The sequence below is a fragment of the Aethalodelphis obliquidens genome, unplaced genomic scaffold (assembly GCF_003676395.1).
Source record: "Aethalodelphis obliquidens isolate GAN/ISIS:26980383/991018 unplaced genomic scaffold, ASM367639v1 scaffold11, whole genome shotgun sequence".
NCBI classification, from domain to species: Eukaryota; Metazoa; Chordata; class Mammalia; order Artiodactyla; family Delphinidae; genus Aethalodelphis; species Aethalodelphis obliquidens.
The window spans coordinates 19,546,455-19,560,487 of record NW_020837955.1 but is presented as its reverse complement, the minus strand read 5'-3'; the positions used below and the strand labels follow the sequence as shown (position 1 = coordinate 19,560,487).

The window sequence follows — 14,033 nt, the reverse complement described above, 5'->3', positions numbered from 1 at the left end:
TCAGAACTACGATTTAACTTTTCAGTACCAAGATTTCCCACCTGTAATACTAAGATGGGATGAAGCCCTTCTTATGTTATGAATCCAACTACCTGGCTCTTTTAGAGGTCTCTGCGAGTTCAAGATACAACTCAAAAAGCATCACACCAGAAACTTTTCAAAGGCACCTCAACAACCTCTAACAAGCATGTCAAATTCTTCAAAGTCAATTGTCCCCCAAATCTCTCCTACGAATCATACAGATATGCAGATACATCCATGTTGCTAGTTTGTTAAAGAAATATTTCAGATCTTCCTTTTGTTCTTCCTTTTTTATCAACTCAATAAATAATGAAGGTTTAAGTTAAAAGAAAAGAATGAAGGCTGTTAGAAAAATAGCCCTGGTCTGGAACCACAGTTACAATGTCAATTTATAGACTGCATCCATTCTGCCAAGTCAGCTCCAGAAAATTGGACAGTGGCAGTGATGCAACCTTTGAAAAGTTCTGAAAAGTCAAGTTCACTTGCTTATAGCAGGAAATCGCTAATAAGCAGACTGTAAGGTAGACTCTTCTTGGCATAGAGAAAACCCTAGGAACATGTAAAATCAACCTAATCACTTCCCATTGTTTAGAAATCCTCCTGAGAAAAGACAAAATTTTAAAAAACGAAAGGGATAGAAAGCAGGGTAGGGGAGACATACAGTTAGACAAACATTTATATCAGGCTCAAGGAAAATTAAAAAAGTAAGGCTAACAGAGTAAGGAAAGGAATTCCAAAAATATTTACTTAATAAGCACCTACTATGCATAAGGCATCTTTCAGAGTGCTAAGGATACAAAGCAAATAAGACATGGAAAGAGCTTCAGGCATACTGTGGAATGAAAAAAAAATTGTAATGCATGACTGTATGTTGCCAACTATGTAAAAACCAACCAACCAACCGACCTTACATAAAATACTAGATTTTTGTTTTCAAAAATATACCGTATTTAACATACAGTAAGATATAAAGAGAGTATAACAACCAGTATCCAGATTAAGAACAGTACAACTGAAGTCTCTGTGTGTCCTCCCTAATTACATCCTTCTCTCTTTCATCTATAGGTCCCACTATTCTTTTCTTTATAAATTTATTTACTTATTTATTTATTTATTTATTATTTTTGGCTGCGTTGGGTCTTTGTCGCTGCACACGGGCTTTTCTCTAGTTACGGCGAGTGGGGCCTACTCTTTGTTGTGGTGTGCGGGCTTCTCATTGGGTAGCTTCTCTTGTTGCAGAGCACGGGCTCTAGGCACGCGAGTTTCAGTAGTTGTGGCACTCGGGCTCAGTAGTTGCGGCTCGCAGGCTCTAGAACGCAGGCTCATAGTTGTGGCACACAGGCTTAGTTGCTCTGCAGCATGTGGGATCCTCCCGGACCAGGGCTTGAACCTGTGTCCCCTGCATTGGCAGGCGGATTCTTCACCACTGTGCCACCAGAGAAGCCCTGGTCCCACTACTCTTAATCTGATGTTTATTAAACTTTTATGTTGCTTTATACTTTTACTTCATTGATATGTATCTCTAGACAATATGTATCATTCTGCATATTTTTATATTTTGTATAATTAATATCATTTTGTATGTATTCTTCTGCAATTTGCCTTTTTCCCTTGAAACATTATGTTTGTGAGTCATCTATGTTGTTAAGTATACTTAATGTATTTTGTACAGGCATATAAAGAGATATATAACACAGAATAAAAGGTCTGGGCAGATGTACCCCAAACTCAACAATCATAGTCATCTCTAGAGAAGGTACTATGAAATCAGGGTGTAATCAGAGGATACTTAGCCTTATCTATATTTTAATTTTTTACAAGGAGAACATATTACTGTACCATCAATATAATTAAAAATTAATAATTATGAAAGAAATGAGATACAATTTCTGCCCTTGAGGCATTTACAGAGTTCAGTAGGATCTAAAAGAAAACTGAGCCAGAGACATGGAGGGAAGAAAAGCACCCTGAAAGTAGCTCTATTTGCATATTTTTTACACAAGAAAGTGAGAAGAATGAAAACCACTATGATAAAGGAAAAAAGAACTGGTACAAATTTTGTCCAGGCCCATAACACCTCTCCCAATCCACAAGGGAATCCAACAAAAGACAACACTTATTTTAAAGACAATTTAAAGAAACAACTAGGTTACTCTCAGAAGACTAAATGCTCTAGACACACAACAATGTTCTCTTCAATGAATAGATAAGATTCAATGATGAGAACATACCACAATGAAGAGGAGGAGAACCAAGAAGTGTAAGAAAGATAAACAAATTCAAAAATAGAGTATCAGGGGCTTCCCTGGTGGCGCAGTGGTTGAGAGTCCGCCTGCCAATGCAGGGGACACAGGCTCGTGCCCTGGTCCGGGAAGATCCCACATAACGCGGAGCAGCTGACGCCCATGAGCCATGGCCGCTGAGCCTGCGCGTCTGGAGCCTGTGCTCCGCAACGGGAGAGGCCACAACAGTAAGAGGCCTTCGTACCACCAAAAAATTAAAAAAAAAAAGTATCAGAAAAGAAAAGATAAAATCTCTAGTATCTCTCCTTCCTTAAATTATTTAGGCAAGATGAATATGCTCTAGATCTCTGGATTTTTTTTTTAATACACGTTACATTTTATTTTATTTATTTATTTTTATATATTTATTTTGGCTGCATCGGGTCTTAGTTGCGGCACGCAGAATCTTCGTTGCAGCATGCATGATCTTTTGTTGTGGCGTGCAGGCTTCTCTCTAGTTGTGACACGCAGGCTCTAGAGCACGTGGGCTCTGTAGTTTGCGGCACACAGGCTCTCTAGTTGAGGTGTGCAGGCTCAGCAGTTAAGGCACGCAGGCTTAGCTGCCCTGTGGCCTGTGGGATCCTAGTTCCCCAACCGGGGATCAAACCCACGTCCCCTGCATTGGAAGGCAGATTCTTAACCACTGGACCACCAGGGAAGTTCCTGGAAGGTTTTTTTTAAGAAACTCCTAACAACACGGGGAGGGGGAAGGGTAAGCTGGGACAAAGTGAGAGAGTGGCATGGACTTATATATACTACCAAATGTAAAATAGGTAGCTAGTGGGAAGCAGCCACATAGCACAAGGAGATCAGTTCAGTGCTTTGTGACCACCTAGAGGGGTGGGATAGGGAGGGTGGGAGAGAGACGCAAGAGGGAGGAGATATGGGGATATATGTATATGTATAGCTGATTCACTTTGTTATAAAGCAGAAACTAACACACCGTTGTAAAGCAGTTATACTCCAATAAAGATGTTAAGGGACTTCCCTGGTGGCACAGAGGTTGGGAGTCCACCTACCATTGCAGGGGACACATTGCAGGGGGGGTTCGAGCCCTGGTCTGGAAAGATCCCACATGCCATGGAGCAACTAAGCCCGTGCGCCACAACTACTGAGCCACATGCCACAACTACTGAAGCCCGCACGCCTAGAGCCTGTGTTCCGCAGCAAGAGAAGCCACTGCAATGAGAAGCCTGCGCACCGCAACAAAGAGCAGCCCCTGCTCACTGCAACTAGAGAAAGCCCGTGCAGCAATGAAGATCCAACGCAGCCAAAAATTAATTAATTAATTTAAAAAAAAAAAAAAGAAAGAAAACTCCTAACAGAGGTTGCCTCCAGAGAAAGGAACTGGGGAACAGTGGTGAGAGGAAGACTTATTTTTCTCTACATATTCTTTTGTGCTTTTTGAATTCTGTGTCACATACATATATTACTTATTTTTAAATTTTAATTAACAGATTTTTTTAATGAGTAGGCGCTACAGAAAAGTAGTTGTATTATTCCATGTATAAATGATTAAGAGCAGCAATCAAAGTTAATTAACTAACAAACATTTATTTCAGTCAACCAGATATTACTTAGCACATGCTAAGCAAAATGCTAGACAGAGTCATACAGAATTGTCCCTACCCACCCACAAGGAATTTATAATCTAGTAGATTAAACACATACATCTACACACAAACCCATACATATCTCCAATACATAAGTGATACACAGTGTCACAGTAGTGAAGCAAAGAAAATTATTTCTGGCAGAGGACCCTGAAAAGGCAAATGAAAGACAGGATTCAAACAGTCAAAAACACAAGGAGAGAATGGCAAGAGTAAAGGCTTATTGGTAGGAAAATGCTATATGTATTTAGGGGGTCATGATTATTCCAGACTTGTTGGAACATTATTCCTAGGAGAATAACAGCATGTAAAGCTAGAAAAGCAAGTTGTAGGGGGAGCATATCATGGAGGGCTTTCAATATATATAGTACATATACAGACTACCTATCATTGTAAAAAATATTTTGGGGGGCCTGGATGGGGCCACTATAAAATAAGAATATTTAATTTCTCTCTCTTTTTTTTTTTGGCTGTGCTGCACGGCATGTGGGATCTTAGTTTCCCAACCAGGGATCAAACCCGCGCCCCCTGCAGTGGAAGTGCAGAGTCTTAACCACTGGACCACTGGGGAAGTCCGTTTAATTTCTCTTTTAAAGAACTAAGAGAATGAGAGAAAACACCTATACTGAGAACAACACAGCAACAAGTAAATAACAAACACTACACTACAAATTGCAAACAAAAGTGTCAACAGGACTTAACTGAGATCTAATAGGATCTACATGCTATTTGGAAGGCTTTCTGGAGGAAATAAATTTTGAACTGGGATACCAACTGAAATAATCAACCTAACACTCAATCAAAATTCATTAGGCATCAGAAGCTAACAATTTTCTAAGATAGCAAAGATCTAAGCAAAAAATCACTGTCTTAAGTTTCTTAGTAAAAAAGAAACATCTCAGGAATAAAGAGGAATTATTTTCAAGGACTATGCAGAGTTGCCTAATCTCCCTCCAAGCCTGAGCATGTCTCCTCACCCAAGAATCTCCCAAGGGAATTTGCCCTTGATGCTCAAATGGGAAGCTCCAATGAACCACTTGCTGTCTGGTAGCCAATGGCCTAGAACCCCTTGCCGTAAGGTCACAAAGGCCGGCAGAGACCTCACGAGTATGGTAGAAAAGAACTTAAGGTTTACCTTTTATCAGAAATAATATGAGAAGGAATGACCAAATACACACCAACGAATATCCCTCAGCCAAATAAGCTAGTGGTTTATCTGCTCAGAGACTGCGAGCAACATATATTCTTTGAAAGTACGATCTGTTTAAAGCTGGGCCTATAGGATTACAATGGTGCTTTGCTGCATTCTGCAACTGGCAACTCCCTCTAGATCTAAACAAAAGCAGGAGAAACAGAAACAATAAATTGGATCCTTCATGGAATACCAAAAATTCTCTTTAGAATGAGTTAAAGACTTAAATGTAAAAAAGCAAAACCTGAAAACTTTTAGAATATAGGAGGGTGTTCCCTGGTGGTCTAGTGGTTAGGATTTAGCGCTTTCACTGCCGTGGCTCAGGTTTAATCCCTGGTTGGGGAACTGAGATCCCACAAGCCACGTGGCGTGGCCAAAAAAATATATGAGAATATTTTTATAATTTCAGCATAGGGCAGACGTACCTAAATAGGAAACAAAAAGCAGAACCCATAAAAAAAAAACTGGTAAATTAAACCATGTTAAAATTAAAGACATTTATTCAAAAGACACCATAAAAAAGAGGAAAAGATAAATCACAAACTGGGAGAAAATATATGTAACACATATAATAAAGAAGCAAAGAAGAATGGATAAAGAAGATGTGGTACATATATACAACAGAATATTACTCAGCCATAAAAAGGAATGAAATTGGGTCATTTGTAGAGACATGGATGGACCTAGAGACTGTCATAGAGAGTGAAGTAAGTCACAAAGAGAAAAACGAATAACATATTAACGCATATATATGGAATCTGAAAAAAAATGGTATAGACGATCTTATTTACAAAGCAGAAATAGAGACACAGACACAGAGAAAAAAACGTATGGATACAAAGTGGGAAAGGGGCTGGGGTGGGGGTGGGGGGATGAGCTGGGAGATTGGGATTGACATATATACACTATTGATACTATGTATCAAATAGATAACTTCTGGCAACCTACTATATAGTACAGAGAACTCTATCAATGCTCTGTGGTGACCTAAATAGTAAGGAAATCCAAAAAAAGAGGGGATATATGTATACGTATAGCTAATTCACTTTGCTGTACAGTAGAAACTAACACAGTATTGTAAAGCAACTATAATCCAATAAAAATTTTAAAAAAAAAGAAGCAATATCCATAATATAACTGCTACAAAACTATAAGGATAGACATATAAACCCTCCCCAAAACTGGCAACAGACATGAACAGGCATTTCACAGAATAAGGAAAATACAAACAGTAAATATATATACGAAAAGACTATGAGCTTCATTAATAGTCAATAAAATTACAAAATAAGATTATTAATGAGAAACCATTTTACACCTCCAAAATAGCACAAAATTTTAATTTGACAATACCAAAAGTTGGTAAAAATACAGACCAAGTGGCTGTTGAGTCTGTAAATTGATACAACTCATTTGGATAACAATTTGGCATTATCTTGCAAAGTTGAAGAAGTTCATATGCTATACCTCGCAATTCCACTGCTAAGACTATACCCCAGGGAAATGAACAAAAAATTTACAACAGTTGGCTAAGGGGAGGGGAGACGTGACTAATAGGGAAGGGCATACCCGCTGCCCCAGTTTTGGTAATGTTCTGTTTTTAAGCTGGGTTGGGGACACTGATGTCCCTTATATGCTGTATAAACCCTAACCCTTACTCATTCCATCCAAAAGTCAATGAGAGAATCAGAATACCACAGTGGTATTCCTGACTGTTATTACCTGTATGATCTTAGCCAAGTTTCTTAGCCTCTCTGATTCCCAGTTTACAGTTCTGCATTGCATAATGGAGATAGTACCTCCTCACCCATTTGTTGTAAGGCCTGGCATGCTATTAGGAATATTAAAACCCAAAAAAAGGTTGGCTGTTATTATGATAATGCCTGCTCTGTTAAGTCTTCCCTGGCTAACCCACTCCCCCAGAGAGTATTAGTACTCCTTTTTTGTCACCCCATGGCACAGGACATACCTCTATTTAAACATATCTTATACTCATTTATAATTAGTTATTTAATCTCTCTCTCCCATGAGTCTATGAGCCTCTCAGAAAGAGACCATAATTTATCACCTTTTTATCCTCAATGCCTAACATATAGTAAGAAAAATGATAAATACTGAATGAACAAATGAATAACTGAAAGAATATCAAGACTGACTCTTCAGTATTGGTACAGCTCACATCCACCTCTTGTGAGAACAATTACTTCATAGAAGACAAGGACTCTACGCCAGGCAGGCAAACCTTCTTTCTGTATCCCATGTTTGTTTCTGTACTAGAAGTTACAAATCTTCCATATTAGGCACTCTATGGACAAAAAGAACCCACATTTATCCACCAGTCAAATCATAATGCTTCTGTTTTCACATGTATCTTCCTGAAGTCTTCTCATATGCTATTTGCATGTTCACATTTCTTCTGCGAAATATACAATTCTTTATGTAATTGTCCATTCTTCCCATATGTATATATGTGTCTTATTTTCTTTGGTTCTAAATAGATTATTAGTGCTCGCTTCAGCAGCACATATACTAAATAGATTATTAGTAGACCATTAAGTTATTTTTTTTCTTCATTGCTTAAAAGTTGTTCTTATTCAATTAGAAATTAGATTCTCCAAAGGCAAAGACTCAGGTTTTTTTTCTTTTTCATGGTGCTTTGATGTCTAATACAGAGCTATGTAAACCACGAAAACCCTGATGGGCTTTCTGAGAGGAAAGAAGGTACCAGGGAGCTGAACAACCATCAGCTGGCCCTTCTGAGGTTTATTTTCACTCGATCTCTCAAACATCCCGGAGAAGCACCAAAGACACAGAGTTTTTAAGGTTTCCAGAGCTAGCCAAGGAACGCGCCATAGTTCTGTGTTTTGTTGAGAGTGACCCAAAATTACTAAACTAGTAAACAACTTGCTAGACTCAAGAAATTTACTCAAAGGGTGGAGGTAAGAGAAAATCAAACCAAGAAAAAAGCTGGTGCCCTGACAGGATACAACTGGAAAATCCTCCCAACCTGATAATCAGGTGACCAGTGTACCTCAGCTCTGCCATTCCCCCTCCTCCCTCTATGGAGATTCTGAGGTTATCCCAAGAATTATATGCAAGGTGAGCTACTGAGATAAGCCCAAAGTTGTCCTAAGATGCCCCTTCTGCCAGCTTGGAGATGAAAAATGAAACAAGACTTCTTTCCCCCACTCATCTTTTAACCACTCAGGGCACCGAACATGACAACTAATGGTGAAAGTTGGCTGAGTACGACAAAGATTAAAAAGTGAGCCTGGTGGGCTTCCCTGGTGGCTCAGTGGTTAAGAATCCGCCTGCCAATGCAGGGGACACGGGTTCAAGTCCTGGTCCGGAAAGATCCCACATGCCTCAGAGCAACTAAGCCCATGTGCCACAACTACTTAGCCTATGCTCTAGAGCCCACGAGCCACAACTACTGAGCCCATGCACCGCAACTATTGAAGCCCGTGTGCCTGGAGCCCGTGCTCTGCAACAAGAGAGGCCACCGCAATGAGAAGCCCACACACTGCAAAGAAGAGCAGTTCCCGCTCACTGCAACTAGAGAAGGCCCGGGGGCAGCAATGAAGACCCAAAGCAGCCATAAATAAATAAATAAATCTATTAAAAAAAAAAGTGAGCCTGGGGACTTCCCTCATGGCCCAGTGGTTAAGAATCCACCTTCCAATGCAGGGAACATGGGTTCGATTCCTGGTCGGGGAACTAAGATCCCACATGCTGTGGGGCAACTAAGCCCGTGTGCTCTAGAGCCTGCGTGCCACAACTGGAGAGCCCATGCGCCACAATTAGAGAGCCCGTGCACTGCAACTACTGAGCGGGTGCACTCTGCAGCCTACATGCCAAAACTAGAGAGAAGCCTGCACACAGCGAAGAGCCTGCGTGCCGCAACGAAAGATCCTGCATGCTGCAACTAAGACCCAACACGGCCAAATAAAAAAATAAAAAGAACCCCCCCATATCGTTCTTTAAAAAAAAAAAAAGTGAGTCTGGAGGATTTCCCTGGTGGCACAGTGGTTAAGAATCCGCCTGCGGGCTTCCCTGGTGGTGCAGTGGTTAAGAATCCGCCTGCCAATGCAGGGGACACAAGTTCGAGCCCTGGTCCAGGAAGATCCCACATGGCACGGAGCAACTAAGCCCATGCACCACAACTACTAAGCCTGTGCTCTAGAGTCCGCAAGCCACAACTACTGAGCCCGCATGTCACAACTACTGAAGCCCGTACACCTAGAGCCCATGCTCCGCAATGAGAAGCCCGCACACTGCAACGCAGAGTAGCCTCCCACTCGCCGCAACTAGAGAAAGCCCGCATGCAGCAACAAAGACCCAACGCAGCCAAAAATAAATAAATAAATAAATAAAAAGGAAAAACAAAGTGAGTCTGTATGATTGTACGTAGAGAATTGCAGTGATTAAGTCTCATAAGGCCTGCCCGTTTTGTATATCAGGGGTCATCCTCCACTGTCATCAGGCAGAATCTAGTCCACAGACATACATTTTTCCTCCTGTAAAAGGTTTTTAAATAATTTAACTAGTTGCCAACAGTTTAAAACACAATGATCTGAATTCCCAGTTTCTCTTGAAAAATAGGAAGAATGGTCATACTGTGCCCACATTCCAGTACACTACAGTCACTAGTACATCCTAATACATTCCCTCCTGGCTCACTTCCCTCATTTACATTACCTGCCTGATACTCAGGCATTTGAGCTTGTAATCCCTGCTTTATTTACATGATGGCAACAAATCATTACTTCCATGATCACATCCACTGCAACTGGGGCCCCAAATCACCACAGTGCCCTACTACATTTTCATTTAATTTAAACAACTGCTGTGGAACACACTGAAATACAGAAAAAGAGGAACAATAAAAACTGAACACCTGCCAATTACATTTACAAAGCTCTTCCAGCCAGAGATAAAATGAACCTCCCTTTCTCCCTTCAACTCAACCCCACAATTACCCCAACAGCAGAATCACTCTAATTAGTCACCTTGAACCACAGGGACAGACTGTGATCAATCAACCGAAGTGGTATAAAAAGACTAGGCTGATCCTTCCAGTGAGTACTGTATAAATACAATGGGTCTCCTCAAAAGCAGGAGCTGTGTCTTTTTCCTCTCCAGCTGCTCACACTAGCCAGTCTAAGTACCCTATCAATGAAGTTATTATCTAAAAGTAGCAGTCATTCTGCCTTCTGGAACACGGGTAAGTGAACTAGTAGTGTAACTCTGAGAACTTCGAGTTCAACTGGGATTGGTGCCCAGCTACTCATGAGGAGATGTGCCTACAACCTGAGTTCCGACTGTGCCAATGAGCATCAACGTCAAGGTTAGAACATACTGTCTACCACCACCTTTAAAAAGAAGCTGAAGAAAAAAAAAAAAAAAAAAGCTTAAATACAAGTCTTGAAGGAAAAACAAATTTTCTGATCTGGGATGGGGGCTGGGAGTAAAGAACTATTCCTATCCAGAAAATGACTTTTTAAAGTAAGAAAAGGTAAAATCTTGTTGCCTGACTTAACCTCCAGGCCCAACTGAAAAGATGCTGAACTGGTCACACTATCAACCCAAAGACTAGACTGCCTATTATGCAAAGCATTATCAACTCAACAGGGCTCAACAGGGCATATCAACCCAGATGAGAAAGGCAGACCCATCAAACCTGGATACTTCCCGAGGTGACTATGTCATTTCATTAGCCATTCTAAATTACTTTTTTGGAAATTCTACAATATAGATCAGCAAGTTAAAATGCAAACAGTTTCCTATACCATTTCCACCTCACTTATTTTATTTATTTACTTACTTTCTTATTTATTTATTTATTTATGGCTGTGTTGGGTCTTCGATGCTGCGCACGGGCTCTCTCTAGTTGCGGCTAGCAGAGGCTACTCTTCGTTGCGGTGCACGGGCCTCTTGTATGGCCTCTCTTGTTACGGAGCACAGGCTCTAGGCACACGGGCTTCATTAGTTGCAGCACTCAGGCTCAGTAGTTGCGGCACGCAGGCCCTAGACTGTGCAGGCTTCAGTAGTTCTGGCGCATGGGCTCAGCAACTGTGGCTTGCGTGCTCTACAGCGCAGGCTCAGCAGTTGTGGCCCATGGGCTTAGCCGCTCCACAGCATGTGGGATCTTCCTGGACTAGGGATCAAACCTGTGTCCCCTGCACTGGCAGGCGGATTCTCAACCACTGCACCACCAGGGAAGTCCCACCCCATTTATTTTAAATCAATAAGTATCAATACAGCAACCTAAATGTCCATAAACAGATGAATGGATAAAGAAGATGTGGTACATATATACAATGGAATATTACTCAGCCATAAAAAGGAACAAAATTGGGTCATCTGCAGAGACGTGGATGGACCTAGAGACTATCATACAGAGTGAAGTAAGTCAGAAAGAGAAAAATAAATATCGTATATTAACACATATATGTGGAATCTAGAAAAATGGTACAGATGAACCTATTTGCAAGGCAGGAATAGAGACACAGATGTAGAGAACGAATGTGTGGACACGGGGTGGGGGAAGGGGGGTGGGATGAATTGGGAGATTGGGATTGACATATATGCACTACCATGTGTAAAAGAGATAGCTAGTGGGAACCTGCTGTACAGTGCAGGGAGCTCAGCTGGGTGCTCTGTCTTGACCTAGATGGGTGGGATGGGGGTGTGGGAGGGAGGCCCATAGAGGGAGGCAATATATGTATACATAATATATACATATAGCTGATTCACTTCCTTGTACAGCAGAAACTAACACAACACTGTAGAGCAACTATACCCCAATTAAAAAAAAAAACAATATAAACAATGCTATCTCCCCTACCAACGTGCGCGCGCGGGCACACACACACACAATTTCAGGAGAGCAGAGTTTAGTCACTCTAGAACCTAGATAGTTTTCCCTTCTAACACAATGAGGTTTTGATCCTTCTTATTACTACCTCACCATGCAAAAGTCCTGACTGCCAGGGCTAGAATCAGGCCACAAGTCAGGATCACATACTAGAACTAATCCTAGGAGGGGTCTTCCCTGGTGGTGCAGTGGTAAAGAGTCTGCCTGCCAATGCAGGGGACACGGGTTCAAGCTCTGGTCCAGGAAGATCCCACATGCTGCGGAGCAACTAAGCCCGTGTGCCACAACTACTGAGGCTGCACTCTACAGCCCACGAGCCACAACTACTGAGCCCACGTGCCGCAACTACTGAAGCCTGTGAACCTAGAGCCTGTGCTCCACAGCAAGAGAAGCCACCGCAATGAGAAGCCCACGCACTGCAACGAAGAGTAGCCCCCGCTCGCCACAACTAGAGAAAAGCCCACGCGCAGCAATAAAGACCCAGTGCAGCCAAAAATAAAATAAATAGGCACAGATAACACTTATTGAGTGTCCACTATATGCTGAAAAGCATTTAGGTTGACATGCTCTAGCTAGACTGGTGCACATACATTGCTACTGCTTTTAAGAAACGCATAAACTGAACAGAGCAATCCCCAAATGGACCTTTCCATTTGCGTCCTCCACAGGGCTCAGAGGAGTGCCTTGTGTACCTAACTTAAAGGCATACAAATTTCTATGTCGTGTATCAAAAGACACTGTACCTACACTCTTCCTCATTTTTAAAGGCATTCTTTACCCTTGAGGGACTTTTATAGCTTTACAATACAGCAGTTTATCAAAGATCATCACAGTGCCATAAACTATAGTTTTGGGGTTGTTCCATCATTCACTCTGCAGCCCTGACCCTACCACTTTTTATTTGACTGAACACCTCTCATGACCTCTTCTTACCCACTAAAAATAACAGGCCCAAGTACCAACTTCACAGGTATTCAAATCCCTCTCTGCTCTCGTCCAAATATGTCATAATAGAGTGGCTTCCTTGTGACTGAACTTCATCTCCTTAGGCCAAGTGAAGACCTGGGGAGGAAATGCCAACCAAGAACATACACCAGAAGAGAATATTACACAATATAAAAGATTGTGTAAAAGAAAAAACAGGCTCAGAAGGTAAGTCCAGTGTTTACATACAGTCCCAGACTGGCAGGTGAGCAGCCCCATAAAAGGAAAGCCTTCTCTTAGCCCAGGTCCCCAGGAGGCTGGCCTCAGTCCTTCCACACCTTTTCTCACTACCTGGTCTAGGTTGCATTAGTTCATCATCATTAATGAAGCAGTTCAGCTGAATTAATGAGGCAGTCACACAGAAGTGGGCGCTGCACAAAATCTGGAGAGACTCTCATATCTAAGGTCTAAAAATCAACCCTGAAAAGTAGATACAATACTCTTCAGATTTGCTTTCAGCTTCTGAGGACAGGAGTCTTTAGGATGCAAAAAGCTCCAGAAGAGAGAAACTGAAAGCTAGGTTAAGCCTAGAAACACAGGGAGGATTCCGGTACCCGCAAGGGTTGAAAGGCCAGAGTTGAAGTCGTCCCTCCGGCGGCAGGGGCCTGACCTTTGCCCCCTACACCTCTCCCAGTTCCCTCCCACAGCAATCTCTCCCTCGTCTCGTTCCTGCCCCTGCGTCCTTAACCCACCCCGGCTCATTCAGTTTAAGGGCCCTCCTCCTCTCAGTCCCTCTCGCTATGTCAGGGCGGCCTTCACGACACTGGAACTCTAAGAAGAGACTTCGCTGACCTGTCAGCGGATCCAAAATGGCGGGGCCTAGTCCCAGGACCGGCAGCCGCTGCTCATGTCCAGCCCAGGCCCCGAAGGCGTCCCCGAGCGGCTCTCCCGGCTCTGGTGGCAGATGGGAGCAGGGAAGAAGCCCGTTTCTGGGAGTTGAGGCCGAAGTCAAGGCCCGCAGAATCAGTCAGCAAGAGTCGGCCGGAACGGGCGGTGGAGCCGGCTACCTTCCCTGTCAGCTCACTGACGTGGTAACTAGCCTCAGTCTAGCCCGCTGCCTGGTC

The 14,033-nt window shown here is 42.3% G+C and overlaps 1 protein-coding gene across 14 annotated transcripts in view; it reads right to left on the bottom strand.

Moving 5' to 3' along the window:
• The window catches only part of GBF1 (golgi brefeldin A resistant guanine nucleotide exchange factor 1), a 122,187-nt gene extending 108,154 nt beyond the window's left edge, over positions 1-14,033 (bottom strand). For 6 of the 14 annotated variants that reach the window (XM_027112400.1, XM_027112403.1, XM_027112405.1 and 3 more), the window contains exon 1: positions 13,762-14,008. The gene's annotated coding sequence lies outside the window, so the exon portion shown is untranslated. Of the gene's footprint in view, positions 1-13,761 lie in introns of all 14 variants that reach the window. The other 8 variants (XM_027112402.1, XM_027112406.1, XM_027112409.1 and 5 more) reach the window with 2 other exon arrangements.